The 17,535-nt window shown below is 32.9% G+C and overlaps 1 long non-coding RNA gene across 1 annotated transcript; it reads left to right on the forward strand.

The window, feature by feature from the left end:
• Nucleotides 1–13,189: 13,189 nt before the first annotated feature.
• On the forward strand, nucleotides 13,190–17,080 carry LOC110007662 (uncharacterized). Its single transcript, XR_002281718.2, has 2 exons — nucleotides 13,190–13,780; nucleotides 16,216–17,080. It is a non-coding gene; the product is annotated as an uncharacterized LOC110007662 (long non-coding RNA).
• Nucleotides 17,081–17,535: the final 455 nt, after the last annotated feature.

Raw genomic sequence — 17,535 nt, forward strand, 5'->3', positions numbered from 1 at the left:
CATAAAAAAAGGTCATTCCGCTGCTGAAAAACCCTCATATTGATCATCTTGACATTTAGATATTAAAAAATAAAAATTTCCAAGTCTTCAAATTAATTCATCATAAAACCTAGTATATCAACTATCTATTTTCAAGATTTCAAGTGTTTATAGAACTGCTCGACTTGAAATATTTTTAGAACTTAAAATTTCATAATTAGAAATAGAAACAAATTTTACGTCATCAAAAGAGTTTTCGGCAACAAAACTGCATCTACCAGCAAGGTGCATCTTTCTTTAATTGTTTAAGGTGAGTTACTTATATAATACCCACCCATTTAACTAAAGGAGGGCTTTCTATTGACCCCACCCATATGTAAACATATGGTACATGTGACCCCAGGCCTCAGCCATTAGATCTAAGTAGATAGCTGAGATGGCTTGAATCACAATGTCACAAGTTAACACTTAACCGTCACATCTTGATCAGACGACTCATAGTATTTTATTTTATATTTTTGTTTTACAAGGCATGCGTAGACGCACATGATAAAAATATTTTTTTAAAAAAAATATTTTCGGTGATGAATAATTACCAAAATACCTTTGAAAATTGCAGGGGCATATTGATCATCTATTTTTACATAAATTTTTTTTTTTTTTTTTTCTAGGTTCGCCCTAATTTTCTGATGGGACGACCAATTTTATTTTTATTTTTTTTGACAGGAGTGTGTCTATTTCATTACAGTATCAAAGATGTTACACATATACATAAGTGAAAGAAAGAGACGGAAAGAGAAATTCAAAAGAGGATATCAGATATCTCTAAGTCATCCATCACCACTCCTTTGTTTGCAAGAACATCAGCCTTTTCGTTTACTTCCCTATAAACATGCTGAAAAATAATCAACATCTGATAGCTTAAATCCACGATTTCGATCGACTTGCTTCTCAATCTCCATGGTGACCTTGACTCTTTCTTATACTAATTAATGAAGGTAAAAATTTCTATGTCCCCCCTGCAACATGGAAGTTCTATCCTCCCCCTTACATCCAGCAGTCCATTTTTTATCAAGAGAGCCACTCACCGTTTGATCTTAGATCTAACGTCTCAAAGTATTTTATTTTTATTTTTTCTAATACAATTTTTCTGAATATGAAATTTGGTACGTGCTATCTTCTCATTGGGCTGCACCTATAAAAAATATTAACAATAATTTTTTGATAAAAAATAATGACCAAAATACTCCAGGGGTATTTTGATCATTTTATTTTATTGAAAATATTTTTTTTATATTTTTCGTTAGTGCGAGTTTATTAGAGGATAGACGTCCAAATTTTGTGTCAAAATAGTTTATAGAAAAAATTTGAAAATAAAATAGTGTAGAGACGTGACATTGTGATTGGGGTAATCTTAGCCCTCCATTCAAAAATAGACGGTTGGATAAGGGGGAGGATAGAACTTCTATGTTGTAGGGGGAACATAGAAAGCTTTCTCTTTAAAGAATCCCCTTCAACAATGCACAGACAATTTCTAAAGCGGTGAAACAATATACGCGTACCTTAAAGAATAACCTCTAACTCCGTAGCATTTGCCGTTACATTCCCACAAGGTCCCCCATAGCATAAAACCACATCCCCATAAGATTTTCTGATCAAACACCCATACCCAGCTGCACCAGGTTTACCATGTGACCTTCCATCAAAGTTCAGCTTGAGTAAACCATGTATAGGTGGACACCACACACTTCTCGATCGAACTTTAACAAATTTCTTTACAAACAGAATGGAGAGGTTTATTTCAATATCAATTTCAGCACGCTCCTTTGTGATGGAAAGCCAGCTACAAATAGTATGAACAATTATTTTTATCACCACCCCTATTTCTACTGTTCTTCCTTTAAAGACCCTATCATTTCTCTCTTTCCATATTTCCCACAACAACATTGCCTTTGCAATCTGCCATAGCTTTCTCCCCAAACCATAAGGACCAATACAATCCCATTGATCCAAAATATGAGCAGAAGACACCAGGGACACCAAAGAGACCCCAAGCTTATGAATTAACCAGCACCAGATATTATAAGTGAAAGAGCACCACATTCAGCATCATCTTTGGGTATCATACATACATTCACCATCACAAACCCTTTTGATCAGATTATCAACAGTTAAAACTCTGCCTTGGAAAAGAATCCACAAAAATCCACACATTTTCAAAAGAATCGACTATTTTCAGATACTATGCAAAGATGACCAATTCCACTGTATTCTATCATAGAACAATAACGTGTAAGCAGACTTATCACTAAATTAGCCATCAGTGTGGGCATCCCATATCATTTCATCCTCCATCGAGAGCATAACGTGATGGCTCTAAAAATGCCCATTCATGTTGAAAATTGCTGAATCATGACATCTAAGACATAATTACGTGTCAAAGTAATCTTCCACTGGATATTTTCCCCAAATACTTCCATCATATTTGCAACAGTTGCCTCCTTACAAGTAGAAAGCTCATCGAAATGTTTTGTAGCAAAAAAATGAAAAATAAAACAATGTTTGACATGACATTGTGGTATAAACAATCGTAGCCATTTGATTCAAATCAAACGACTAAGAAGTGGGGTTGCATATAACTTATATGTTGTCAGGGTTACATAGAAACATTTCCCCTTAAATAATTGGCAAGATGTTATTAGAATGTAGGCATATCACCACTCGAAACTGGAACCCACCACCATCTTTTCGACAAATCTTACTGCAAATATTTCTCCTAATCCATGTCAATTTCCATGTAAAGAGTTTATAGTTTCTACTCACATGGGTGCAAATATTATAATTATCAATAGCACGGACTCAATAATTCGCCTATGCATTTTGGTTCTGGCTTCTCCCCAAAAATCTTTGGGGGTGCTTCAGCCATTTAATCATAATCCTATTTTAAACCAGTTTTACTAGCATCGATGCTTCAGTCATTTGACCTCATTTCTATTGTAAACTTGATTTCCTAATTTATAGTCAAACAGTGTGAAAAATATTTTGGGTTTTTCAGCATGAATTTTGAGTCAGGAAAATATATATATATATATATATATATATATATAGTACCTAATGATGGTACCCAGCTTCGGCTGACACCTTTCATTGGACTTGATTCTTTCCAAATGTCCATTAAGTGGGAGAAAATGTAACTATGAGATTATAACATCTCTGAACAAATTAGAATTAGAGTTTTAACTTTATCTCCAGTGGAATATTTGAGGAATCTTTGTATAAAGAAAAATAGGTTACCAAATATATATATATTTATATATATATATATATATATATATATATATATATATATATATATATATATATATATATATATATAGTTATGTTCTCCTATAGGAAGATTGTTTCAAGAAAGCTGGACTTCATGACTACATATATAGTCCAAAAACTGTAAAGCGTCCATCTTAAAGATGGATGCAAGTAGGTGTTCCATCTGAAAACAATGGAAAGTAACGGTCCACATGTTTTCTTACTAGAATTATTATTTCTAGTTTTTAAAATTTAATTTTTTTTTCATATTCATGATCTTCATGTTAGATATTCCATGTTCTTAAAAAATTAAGTAAAAAAATCCATCTGAAAAGTAAATTATTAATAGGCCCGCATTTCTACATATGCGGGCTTGGCCGCATAAAAACCGGGTCCTTTCCTATAAATCAAGAAGTCCACTACTCAAATCACTACACAAGTAATATCAAACAATCGCAAATAACATGTTTACAAGACAATGTGAAAATTAGACTTGACCAGCCATCTGACCAGAAAAACAATTGGACACATACTAGCCTAAACCATGGCTGTGCAGATGAATTTGAAAGTAATCGAGTATTTGACTCAGGAAAACTCCAATCATTCTTCTTGCCATTTAGAAAAGCCTCATTCCAAGTATTAAACACTACATAAGTCATGTTTCTACTCAACATGACTATATCTTCAGCAGTCACATTCCATGTATTTGAAGAATGAAAACCCCCCTCTCTCCTCTTAGATTCATCTTCGAGGAAGACCCACTTGCCAATGCCTCTATCTCCATATCAAACCACCAAAGTTTTAGATTACTTCAGAAGGCAAAGCTGCCAGCAATTGCTCCCTCCTAGGCATAAAAAGTATGGCATTTTCAAATACTTTTATATACTCTTACACAGAACAAAAAATAGTGGCAGTTTTGTAATTGTTATAAAACAAGTATCACATATCAAAGCAAGTGGCACTTTAATGATTGGACATTTCGAAGCTAGAATTTATGAAAGCAATGAATTGGGAAGGAGAGTGAAGAGGAGTACTACAATTAAGTACCAAGGAGTTTGCCATCCCTGAGAGCGAGAGCCAAAGAACTAAACTATTCAAAAGAAGGATCCTTTTAAAGGTTGATATAAATAATATAAAGTTATAAAAATATCTCACCACATATTGGTTTGACAAATACTTCATCCTCTTTAAACTCACAATTATCACATTGGCACTACATTAATGTGGCTTTCATGCTCATTTGACGTAAACCATTGCATATATTCCTTTGGAAGTACCAAGCACTCAAGCAAACAAAGCTTAGCAACACCCACATAAAAAATTTTATGTAAAAAAACGTGTAACCTCGAGGAATAATTTCTCTTGCCTTGGATCAATAATCAATATTATGAGAATCAAAAAAATTTCAATGGGTTTAGCAAATCATGGATCATGTTTCATAATTTTAGAGCTCAAGAACAATCAAGACAACATTACATAAGAGAAAAGCACAAAATCATTTCAAGTTAACGAATAATACCCTAGAGAACACACTCCATAAAACATTGGGCTCTTTCATCCTATGCATTCGTTGCCCAGAGAGATGAACAACCATTTCATCCTTAGAGAAACAAAAACATAGACAATGGGCTTCGTGGTTTGTCAGCAGTGGAAATTGTAACTTTTTAAAATTGGAGGCCCAGTGACACTATTATTTCAAGCATGTGACATTGCAGTGGTTATCCTTATCAAGCCAAAAAAGAGGCAGTTAAATTGAGAGCCTGTGAGAACCCATACATTGGAAATAATGTGTTCACAATCAAAGGTTTAGAAACAAAAATCAATAATTGATAAGGACAAGAAATCATAATTCAATTGATGGGAATAAATATTTTTGTTGGAGCACATGAAGGTTGTATCATATTTCATACTTCTCCCATTCTTTACCATGTTTCTGAATCTCTATCTTACATGTTTATGATCTCAACTTATGAAGTAACAATCACAAATACAAAATGCAAAACATAATAAGAATATCACTAAAATATAAGTAGGCATCCTCTTGTTTATTGAATTTTTTAATATATAAGATTGAGATTATCAAACACCGGTAGAACAATTAATCAATATGATCAATTACCAAATATTTTCAATATGTATTGTGTGGACAGATATAATAATAAAGAGCATAATTTTATTAAAAGCCTTATCAATACGTCAGCAACCAGATGACTGTGATTCCCTCATGTTTCTAGGTGGATGGTTCACTTATATAATAATATCAGCTCACCACGCTAGAAGGCAGATGGCATGCTCTGTCGTATAACAACACTAAGATGTCGCATCAACACCAAAGCATAGGAGCTCTTCCAAGTCGAGCTATTTACTCATTGAAGAGCACATACACAAAAGAGACACATAGGAATGCATGTCAATGAAGTAGTGAACAAAGCACAATGGTTAATAATGTGAATTGTTGAAATCTATGAAATCCCAACATAAGTAACAAATTCAATTGAGAAAATTGTTAGTATGGAAAATTTTTGACTCTGGGGAAGTCCACAACTTGCTTCACACTTTGTGTTCACAATTGGCAAAAGATAACTATCTGCATTGTGGTAAATAAGAATCAACATAAGCAATTAGGAGTCTGAATGATTAAACATATTAATGTTTAAATTCACAATTTTCTGAATTATTTCAGTGGCACATTTAACATGAAGTGAAAAGCAAAATTGTGTTTACCAATTGTGTAGGAGCAAATCAAAAAGAGAATATTCAGATTGAAAGCTTCTGCCTGAATGGCCCCAATAACAAATTGGATAATTGCCTCTTGTTTTGGAAGATCATACTGAAGGTATCACAAGGTCCAGATCAGGTTCTATAGCAATTTCAAGTGCACACAATTAAATAAAAAACAACAACTAAATGTCATATAATCTAAAAATTCATATTTCTTTAGATTTCAACAAGTAATAACATCACAAGTACCTTGATTACTACAACAGAAGATCAACACAATTGACACAAAATAAAGGGACTTTTATATTCTTATTTTGTTACCAATTATAAAAGACCCCAAGTTATTACATTCGCAACTATTACTAGAAAATACCATGGTATTATAATGAGTCTAGAAAATTCACAATTTAAAATTTTACACCATTACAATTGGCACATGCATTGCACGACCTGTAGAGTAAAATTATTTTTTAAATATTTAATTGAGAAGTAAATGATTTATTTTTTATTTTAAATTCATTCAATATAATTTTGTAAAGTTTTAAAATTTTTACCTAACTTTTTTTAATTCCTTCTTATTATTATAGATTTTACTATTTATAATTCTTATTTGTGATAAACATAATTAGCAGAAAAAATACTTTTCTAAATTTTAATTTAATTTTCCTTTTTGTTCTCTTTCCAAGATATTATGTTTTAAGGAAACGTACACAACAAACCCATTTATCCTTAGCACAAGGAGGTCATAATCTTTCTAAGCAGTTGGATGCGAAAATGTGTGGTTGGAGGTATTTTAATAAATGCTCTCAAAGTTAAGAAAAAAGGTACACTTTGTAACATACCCAAGGTTGTCATATTTCGCATTTGACGGTTAGGCGTGATTGTGGCCTTGTCGTCGTCGTCATCAGCAACATCATGTTCCTCCTTCTGCTCTATCAATGCCATACCCTCAGTAAGACTACAAGTCCCCATATCGTTTCTTACCACTTCCATCTATGTCCTTTTGGGTTTTCTCTTAGCCCTTTTAAAGCCTTCCACTCGAATCAAATCATAACTCCTAACCAATGTTGTATTGGGTCTGCATTGCATATTGCCAGCCCGCTTACTTTCCCACATCTTGTTACCTATTGGAGCCAAGTCTAAGTTCCCTTAAATATATTTATTTGAAATTCTGTCCTTTCTTGTGTCGTTACTCATCCTTCTCAACGTTCTCATCTCTGCTATCCTCATCCTATGTTATATTCTTTTTGACTGCCCAATATTTTGTCCCATAAAGCAACGTTGGCCTCACAACTGCGATTATGACCTTGTACCAAAAATAAATAGTCTTATATTATACAATCTTTATCTTTTTAGCTCAAGACTCGGATGAAACAAGAAAAAGATCTTCAGGAAGAGATGGATATGAAATTTTGGCAACTTTGTCATTGGATTTACATAACAAATCAAAGATAATATTAAGCAAAGATATTTCAAGGATTAGAGTTTAGAGAGAAAAGATGAAGACAAATTTAGAGGGAAAATTACTAGTTGTGAATTTCAAAAGTCATATTGCTATTTATTTTCCCTTATGTAGATTGATGAGTTTCTTTTAAAGAAAGAAAGTTTCATGACAAAAAATGCAAAGCAATTACAAAGACTAGAAGATCACATAGATGAAAAGGTGGCATCTCATAAAAAAGTACCCATCCACCAAGGACTCCCAATTTCACGCCATTATAAAAAACATTGGCATCCTCATTTGCCCTGAGGATGTGATTAAATCCGACCTCTTTATGATGACTAGTAAAAAATTTCCAACATGGTAATTTGGACCATTTCACATTAATAAGAACTCACATGCACATGAACTTAAGCAAAACGAGATTTATGGTTTCCAACACGATATGAAAGGAATATATGCACTCATTTACACCTAAACCACTTTTTTCCATGCATGACACAAGAAATGTAGTAGGAAGACTAAGGCCTCAGACCACATATTTGAGTTTATAGTCCACTCTTAATATTGATAAATAGTCTAAAACAAGAATACAAATTGCTAAAGTTCCAAAAACAAAAATATGGAACAATAAGTGGAATCCACTATTGAGAAATAGATACCATGGAAATGACCAAGAGATGAACATGATACTGAATACTAAATAAGGTCCTCATATACTTGTGCATCACACTATGTGGCATCAAGGATGAGGGTGTCGATGCTACAAGACAGGATTGAATTGGTACCCATTTATGCGTAGAATTGAAAATCACCGGAATGTAAAACAACATGCAATTTTATTGCATAAATAAGCATTAAACTCATGGAATCAACAACAATTGCAGTAAACCACATGGAAAGTTACTCAGTTTTCATTGTATTAAGATACTGAATAACAAGAAATTAGTGCCAAATACAGCAACCAAATATTCACTACCCTCAAAGTTAGGACCATCAGACTGCACCAATATGGATATTGCTAAGTTTTAGATTCAGTAATTGTGACATGTTTATCATAAGAACTGTATGTGACTTGGAAATTGTTATTTGCGAAGTGGAGTTATATTTTGTATGTAATTTGGACATTAATCTTTCACGGCAAAGGGAATATCCCATTTCTCATTGAGTTTGCCACAAAAACATGGTATCTAATATTAAAGAACTCCATTTAATTTGGCCTACCTTCCCATTGGATGGTTCAAAGAGAATCATTATAGAGCCGGGGCAATGATTTGCATCAAAGCAAGTGACATTTACTCCAGCAATATTTATTTTACAGTTCAGAGGTAGAACTTGTATCTTGTCCTAAGTGATATTATACCATCTTCAATCAACTTAACATGTATGGAGGACCTTTATGGATATACATTGTTATGTCCATATTTTGATATTTATTAGATGCGTTGTGATCTCAGAGCAATAAATTTTACCATGACGGAATCCCCTAGTAAGTCGTTGATAATCTTAAAGAACCAAAATCTAAAATTAGCAAAACAAAAACCTAAGACAAATTATAAAGCATAAGTTATACTGTTGTTTACAACAAGCAATGAGAATTGCCTTGTGTTAATGAGTATTATAATTCAATGAGGGGAGGACATTGAAGCCTTGCGTAGCTTGAGCAATCTAGGCTTTGGGGGGAACATAAACTATCATGAAACAAGAATACAACGCAGCCTTATCGGGCTGTTATTGAACAGGCAAACACATTCGCAAGGATATGCACTTTGCTTTCAACTGCCATGATTACTTACTAGCATGACATGGATGGCAAAATTAACCAAAGTAACATCAAAAAAAAGAAAAGGACAAGAGATGAGCACTAGATGAGTCAACTAGTACTATATGGACTTGTGCAATGTATAATAGAAAGCAAACTATTAATATTTCACAAAGAGTTTGTTTTGGCATACTGGAATATGGCTTGTAAGCATTGCATGAAATGGAGTTTAAAAGAAATTATAATTTATTTTTTTTATGAAACATGATTAAAACATTTCCGTTGGGAGTAATCATCACAACCACATAAAAGCTACAAAACAACTCAGTTCTAAAAGATTTTAGATGTGGGAATTGTACGCATGCTCAAATTAAGCTTGAGTATTACTGTCTATATGCTCAAAACAAGGGTAAAAACATAGATGGAACATTAAACAATGACTTTCCTTTTCTTTTTCTGTTAATTTTTATATGCTTAAGATAGGTTTCTAGGTGGCGGATTATGCAACGACCATAAAAATAAAAATTAACTACTAAATAAAGAAAATAGAATTAAAAATAGCCCAATTAGCAACAACATTGTACAAGCATCGTTTTTTACAAAAGATGGCAACAAAGAAATTAAACAACAAATAGAAAAGACAAAAATATGGCTTTTTAATTAATTTCTTTGGTAAGTAATTAGCTAAATTATATTTTAAGGATGGGTGTTAAGAAATATTCATACTTCCACTTACATTGAGTAATTTTGTTTACATGTTTAGTATGCATTTCCCAAAATTCTCAGATCTTTATAACTTCTTAAAACTTTTGTAGAGCTATATATATAAGGGAGAATAAATATGAATGAAACTATTAAATTTCTAGCTGCTCTTACTTTTCCCAATGAATTTCCTAAAATATCTCTGTGTGTAAATTCACATTCTTGAAATTTCTTTGCTTAAAAGTTTCTTTGATTAGGTATGTAAATTCATTGATAAAATTGCCCCAAAAAAAAGGCAAAATAGCCTATATGGAGAATAAAAAAGTGCAAGCTAAAAAATAAAATTTAATTAGAAAACTCTCAAAGGGAACTTCTATGCTAATCCAAACTAGGAATTCATATATTAGTATATAGCTTACCAAAACAAGAATACTCGAACAAATTGAATTAGAAAAGGTATAGTAGAAGATTAAACAACAATGAAAATATTATTGAATGAAAAAAGAAATAAATCTAAGAATATTATTTTTATTAAATACTTAAAAATAATTTTTGTGTAGTTTCTCTATAAGTGCATTGTGCAACACACATCACATTTGCTAGTACTGTGTGTGTGTGTCTCTGGAAATACTTGTACAGATATGTCTTAGGCCTGTGTCTTGATGATATTAGTTTGAAATTTTAGATGCTTGCATTGTTGTCTAGGTAACATCGGCTGCAACACTTTTCATTGCTATTACAGATTTCTTAAATTTGTCTATTAATCCCTCCCTTTTAGTGGGGGGAGATCCTGAGATATCTATTTGGAAACATTTTTGTCAATTGGAGTAGAAAATGTAAATAAAGTGGCCATAAACAATTCATGTAAATTTAATAAAAAAAACCAAAAACAAGTATTACATGCATTTACAACTACATTTCCATCTATATTGGACTTAAAAAAGTTAATCTTAATGCTCATGGACAAAATGGACTTACGATCTAGGTGAAAGTGAGTGTGAAACCAGTGGGAGAAATCCCCTCTTAGATAACAAAACGTGTCCTGCAAGCATATATTAGAAATGAACTCGACATAATTCCCTCAAACATAAATCATGTGGGAAAACATAAGTGGTCACACAACCTTCATAATATATATATATATATATATATATATATATATATATATATATATATATATAAAGATGGGATTAGCCCACTAACTCATATGAACATATGAGCCCAAAATCCCAAATTCAATTTGGACAGATCTGATGATCACGGATGTTCGGTAGTGCTTGAATTTTATTTATTTATTTATATATCCAAATCACTTAAATTTTAAGTGTGTGTTCTTCTTATCAAGGAGGACATAATAAAAATATAAAAAAAATTATCCACAAAAAAAAACCAAAATACCCCTTGAAGTTTTTTCGGGATATTTTTGTCAATTTATTTCATGTAAAATATTTTTTAAATATTTTTTGAAGATTCATCTACTTTTGATGAGCACACTCCTAAAATTTCAAGGTATTTGGATTTGTAGAAAAAAATTAAAATTAAAACACTATCAGACTTCTGTGGTCATCAGATCAGCCTAGATTCAATCTGGAACGTTGGGCTCATATGTTCATATGAGCTAGTGGGCTATATATATATATATATATATATATATATATATATAACCTATAGGCGAAAATGACAGTCACAGTTATCAGGTAGTGTTTCAATTTTTGTTTTTGTTTTACTAGTCAGAATGATCTGAAATTTGGAGCGTGTATACATTTTAGTGAGACTCATCTAATAAAAATATGAAAAACATAATTTGTAAAATATAAATTGACAAAAATACCCTCAAAACATTTTCAAGGGTATTTTGGTTAATTTATATTTTACAAATTATTATTATTTTTTTCATATTTTTATTAAGTGCGCCTTACTAAGATGTATATACGCTCCAAATTTCAAATCATTCTGATTAGTAAAACAAGAATGAAAATTGAAACACTGCCGGACAACTGTGATTGTGCGATGAAGTTTGGATGGTGATGAGGGTAGATGAAATCACTATTCATTTTCGCCTATAGGTGTTTTGTAGTACCTTCCTTGTTTGTATAATACTAATACTATATTACAGTAGAGTATTAACATATAATATCATTATATTATGATAGTTTTATATTAGTATATATGTTACAATATTGTATAATACAATAATAAAATATTGTTTCTACTATTATTATTTAAAATATTTATTACTGAAATAGTAATCAATTAATTTTTACTTAACTATATATTTACAATAAACAATGATATTAGAGTGGAATTTAAGCACTATGTATTTCATAATAAATAGCCTATATACATTAATATATATTTATTTTCATTTTCATATGTTTTAGTAATATGCTTTCCATTTACTTATTTCCTATATTTTCAAAGTACACATGATATATAAATTTTTTTAAATGACACGGTGCCTCTTAAAAATCTATTTTTGAGATGGATATTTGGATTTAAGTTTGAAAGATACGTAATATCTAACATGGAGATTACGAATATGAAAAAAAAATTAAGAAAATAGAAATAATAATTCTATTAAAAAAGCATTTGGACCGTTAGTTTCCATTGTGTTTAAATGGATTTGAGATGGATGCAATACACTTCTGGACCGCATATGTAGAAACTTTATCCAGCCCGCATGAAACAATTTTTCTTTCCTAAAATCTCTCAAAGTACATAGATTTTTTTTTATATTTTAATTTTTTTAACTCTAAAATATTGTCTAGAAATAAAATTCTCTTTTATTCTTACAATATATATCCTATGCTTGCAGAACATAGTATAGATACATAAAGAAGGAGTTTGATAAGAAGAGCAACCTTAAAAAAAATATTATTAAGTTTTTAGTATTTTTTTATGGGAAAAATATCTTCATATCCCCTGTTTTTAAGTTTTATTTCTCAATACACCTAAGGTTTGAAAATATATCTTGGGGCATAAAAATCTCAAGTATTGTATCTTCCAACCCTTTGAACTAATTTTCTCTATTTTTTAGACCAAACAAATCTTAGAATGACACACCCTTTCTAAACCCACATTCTCTCTTCACTTCCCCCAAACTTCTCTCTCTTCCCTCGTGATTGTCTCCAAATCCCCCAATTCTCTCTCTCTCTCCCCGTGTTTCCCTTACCCACTCTCTTTCCCCGTGTTTCCCTATACCCACTCTCTGCCTTGTGTTTTCCCTAAACTTCTCTCTCTCGCCCCATGATTTATCCCCAATCCCCCCAACTCTCTTTCTCCCTCTATTTTCCCGTACCCACTTTTCCTCCCCTGTATTTTTCTAAACTAAAGAAGCCACATCTTTCTCTCTCTACAACCCAGTCATGACAGTAATCCAAATAATAAACACTACCCTCTCTCTGATTTTCAATAGCTTCGCTTCCCCATTGTAGGAAACCAAAAGTCTCTCTGATCTTCAATAGCTTTATGCAACCTAGCCCAATATCTCGATCACAATAATCAAAATAAAAAGCACTACTCTCTTTTTGATCTTCAATAGCTTTGCTTCTCCATTGCAGGAAACCAAAAGTCTTTCTGATCAGTTTTTAGTATTGCAGAAAACCAGAAGCCTGACTTTCTAAACAACCCTCATTGCTGCAAACCAAACATGTCCACTTGATCACTGCAAACCAAAAACTCCTCGTCTTCTTTAACTTTTCTATCAAGAACTGTAGCAATGGCTTCCAATGGTGCAGATGTGGCTTCAACCAGTCAACATCAAAGCCTCATCCTTCTCCATCTCCCCTACGAAATTTCGTAAATTTTAGTGATGGGTGGAGCTGGGATCATTGGCTCCCACTTAGACAGAGGCTTGTCGTTCTAAAAAGGTAACACCCTCCCATTTTTGCATATGCATTGTTGGGGATCTTTTACGGGTACCAAAAAACATTGTAGGGGGAATTCTCATTCAAGTTGGTTTTTTATTGTAGTCTTGATTAATAGATGGCAAGTGTTGAATCTGGTTTGAAAAAAGAAGATACATAGGTTCAAGGCTGATGATATCAATTTCTCTGGTGTTCTTAGTGCTTGTGCAACTATAGATACCCTTTCTCAGGGTTCACTGATCCATACAAAATACAAAAGTTTAGAAGAGGCCTGTAAGGTCTTTGGTGAAATGGTTTATAGGGATTTTATCTCATCAAATTCTATATTCACAACTTACAAACAGAATGGAGATGATATGGAAATATTATCACACTGCAACCGGATGCTTTCTTATGCCATGAAGCTCGATGAATGGAAGTGTTCTTAAGGCCTGCTCTGGGCTTCACAGATAGAGAGAGGGAGGTTTGGGGAACCATGAGGGAGAGAGAGAGTTGGGGAAGTATGAAGAGAGAGAGAGGGATTTGGGGAGAATCATGGGGGGGATAAAGAAAAAGAGAGACAACGGTGAGGAATATCACGGTTAAGAGAGAGAAAGGATATATGCCTTTCTAAGATTTGTTTAGGCTAAAAAAAAAAGATAAAGGAGGGTAAAGTTGGTGTAGGGGTTTAGAAGATATAATAGTTGGGATCTCTATGATTTAATATATGTTTTGAAATCTTGGGTTCATTAAGAAATAAAACTTAAAAACAGGGGGTATGAAGATATTTTTCCTCTTTTATGCACCATCCATATCATATTTATGAACAATATATTTCAGATAGAGAAATGATACGATGTAACCATTGTATCTTAATATAATGAAACGGTGTAGTGGCTATCTTCAGTCGTACAATCTACTTTAACCTAATAGTTTATATATAGACAACAAAAAAATATTTTTTAATCTAAATTTCAAATTTTGAATTTGAAATCAAATTTCACGATCAAATTTGAATCCCTCTTTACTTTCTTCAAATCTAACCACCTTGGTCTCTCTACGTGAGGACATGCTCTCTCCCTCCATTGTGGCCAGAGCACCGAGGGCTCTCTCACTGTGGAATTCTTGGAGAGAGAAAAGGTACAGAGTGATTAGAGGAGTCCACTTCAGGGAAGCGAAATGAGAAGGGATATCGTGAGAAAAAGAAAGAGAACAAGCTTTAGAGAGAGAACTTGAATCATAAGGGAATACGTGGTGTTCCTTGCTATCAGTGGCACCTCAGTAGAGCCTTTGTTCCGTCTTTGGCCCTAAAAAACTCGTTGTCTGGCACCCATTGGCGAAGCTTGAATCGGAGGATGATTGAATTGCTAAGGGAAATTTGGGCTTCAACTAATAGTGGGCCTGATCCTCTGGAGTCTCAGAGCGATAGGCATATAATGAAAGAGAGAGAGAGAGAGAGGAGATAGAAGATGAATTAGAGCTACATTCTCCTTCAATCCATGCTTCCACCATATTCCAAGGTGCCGTGTATTTTTATAGCAGCAAAAGCCCTATTTCGTTTATAGCAACAAAAGGTTGAACTTTTTAATGGAAGTATGTGAATATGCCTGAGCTTCTTGGGTTTCTTTCACTTTCTCTCTATCTAAATTTATGTCCCTTGGGAAGAGCTCGAAGAACAATATCTATCTAGCTTTCTCTTGTTCTGGAAATCATTTTGTCCAATAGTTTACAAGAATCCTTAGTAAATGAAAGAGTCACTTGATGTGTTTGACTGGTTTAAATGTGCTTGTAATGTCTACAGCTTCTATATAGCTTTGCCTCTCCAAGGGAGCACTTAACTCAAAGGATATTAGTTAGAGTTGAAGGTTGAAGTGTTGTTTTATTTCAATTTGTTTTTGTTTTCATTCATTACAATGGATTTTCACTACAACTTATTCTTGAATTACAAATCAATGGCTAGAAAGTACTTAGGATCAATTGCAGTGATTATGTAACTCAAAAAATATGTTATTTTATAATCAATTACTGTTGTTTCTGCTGCCATTTTTACAATAGAAAAATTACCATTACATTCTTGTTTTGATGACATTTTCTTCATCTCTATTACTCTTAACTGTATCTTAATATGTGCTCATGTCTAGAAAATGTTTGGATAGAATTTAGATTAATTCACATGAGCAATTCACATTGAAATTAAATTTACTTTACTGTTGTTTTTGTATCATAAAAGGTAGCAGCCTTTTCTTTGATTTTGATCAACAGCAATCATCAAATGCTAAGGGAAAGAAATTATGAGGCGTCACCCACCTGCTCAATTATTGGTTTCAAGTGTATCAATAAAGGACTTTTAGACTAGTAGTTATCAATTGGAATTCATTTCCAGACTTCTACATTACTCAATCTGTTGAATGAATTCTCATTAAAAATTTGAACTTATTATGTTTGAAATTATGTGGTAGGGAATAGCAAGGAAGCTTCTTAGGGAAGCTGCTAAGGTGACATCTAAGAAAAGAAGTTGATGAGAATAGGTGTGCACATTTGATTGCAACTTTACAAGAAAAGGAAAAATGAGCTCGCATCTTGTCCAATGCTTGTAATGGCTTGTGAGAAAGCAGTGGAGACTTTGTCTAACATGAACCACCTAGATGAAAACTGCCCATTGTATTTGTATCCTTTGGTTACTGAAGTTAGAGAAGAACATTATGTTCCCTTTATGAAGCTGATGTCTTGGTATCACTGCTTTCACAGTCAATGCATTATTAGGTCGTGGAAGTGGCTCCAAGAGGAAAACAGAACCAGAACCTTGTCAAGTTACTTCTCAACAACATCTTCGCCTCTTTCTATAGATTTGGAGGGAGAGGGAAATGCTTCAAGAGAAGCTCAGAACCACTTGCAGCTGAAACTCACAATGTGGGGAGATAATGAAGAATAGAGCTCAAAGAGCCGTGCTTATGAGCTCTAAGCTTAATAGGCCTGGGTCAAGTGTGGATACTGGATTCATGAATACTGCAAACTCTAATGAGAGAATGAACAGAGCTCATAGAGCCCATAAGTGGAACCCGAAGATGAATGGAAAACTGGATAATAAAGGAATTGAATTCCATTGAGTGAATTCAATGAATATTTTCCTTGGCTATCATCGAAATCAAATGGCATCACCCATACATGTTTCTTTTTACTTCATGTCTTTTCAACTTTGGTGGCAATCATTTGATTCATTTGATCTTTTAATTAATACGATCTATGTAATCCATTGTTTCCAAGACAGTATCGACAAGAGTCATAGTGATTAGTTGGAATAATATTCAGTCTCCATTAAACGAATTGGATATCTTTTACTTATTCAAAGCCATTCTGCCTCTTCTCTCCTAATATGCGATTGACCTTTATGAATTCTCTACATAAATTCAAAGCTCCTTACAAAGTAACAACCACAATTTTAAAGCTTATTGCAAAGTAACATCCATTCTTTACAAAGCTCCTTGTTTATTTTTATATATATCTATTGTGAATAATGCCTTCTATTCTAATGAACTTTGAATTGGGTTCTGAGTGGATAATGAATTCAATAAACACCGGTCTAAACAATTTGGAGAGAGAGAGAGAGAGAGAGAGAGTTAGAGTTGTGATCTCAATGCATTTTCCAATATTAATGAATACATCCAACTATTTTGAGACAGAAACATAGAATTGAAATTACAAGAATCTCTTTATCTGATCTATGCTATGCATTATAAGAAAAGTGACCCCAATATGAAGCCTCCTCCAAGCCCAAAAAG

Source organism: Amborella trichopoda, chromosome 12 (genome assembly GCF_054954075.1).
Source record: "Amborella trichopoda isolate Santa Cruz 75 chromosome 12, AtrichopodaSantaCruz75HAP2 v2.0, whole genome shotgun sequence".
In the NCBI taxonomy this organism is placed as follows: Eukaryota; Viridiplantae; Streptophyta; class Magnoliopsida; order Amborellales; family Amborellaceae; genus Amborella; species Amborella trichopoda.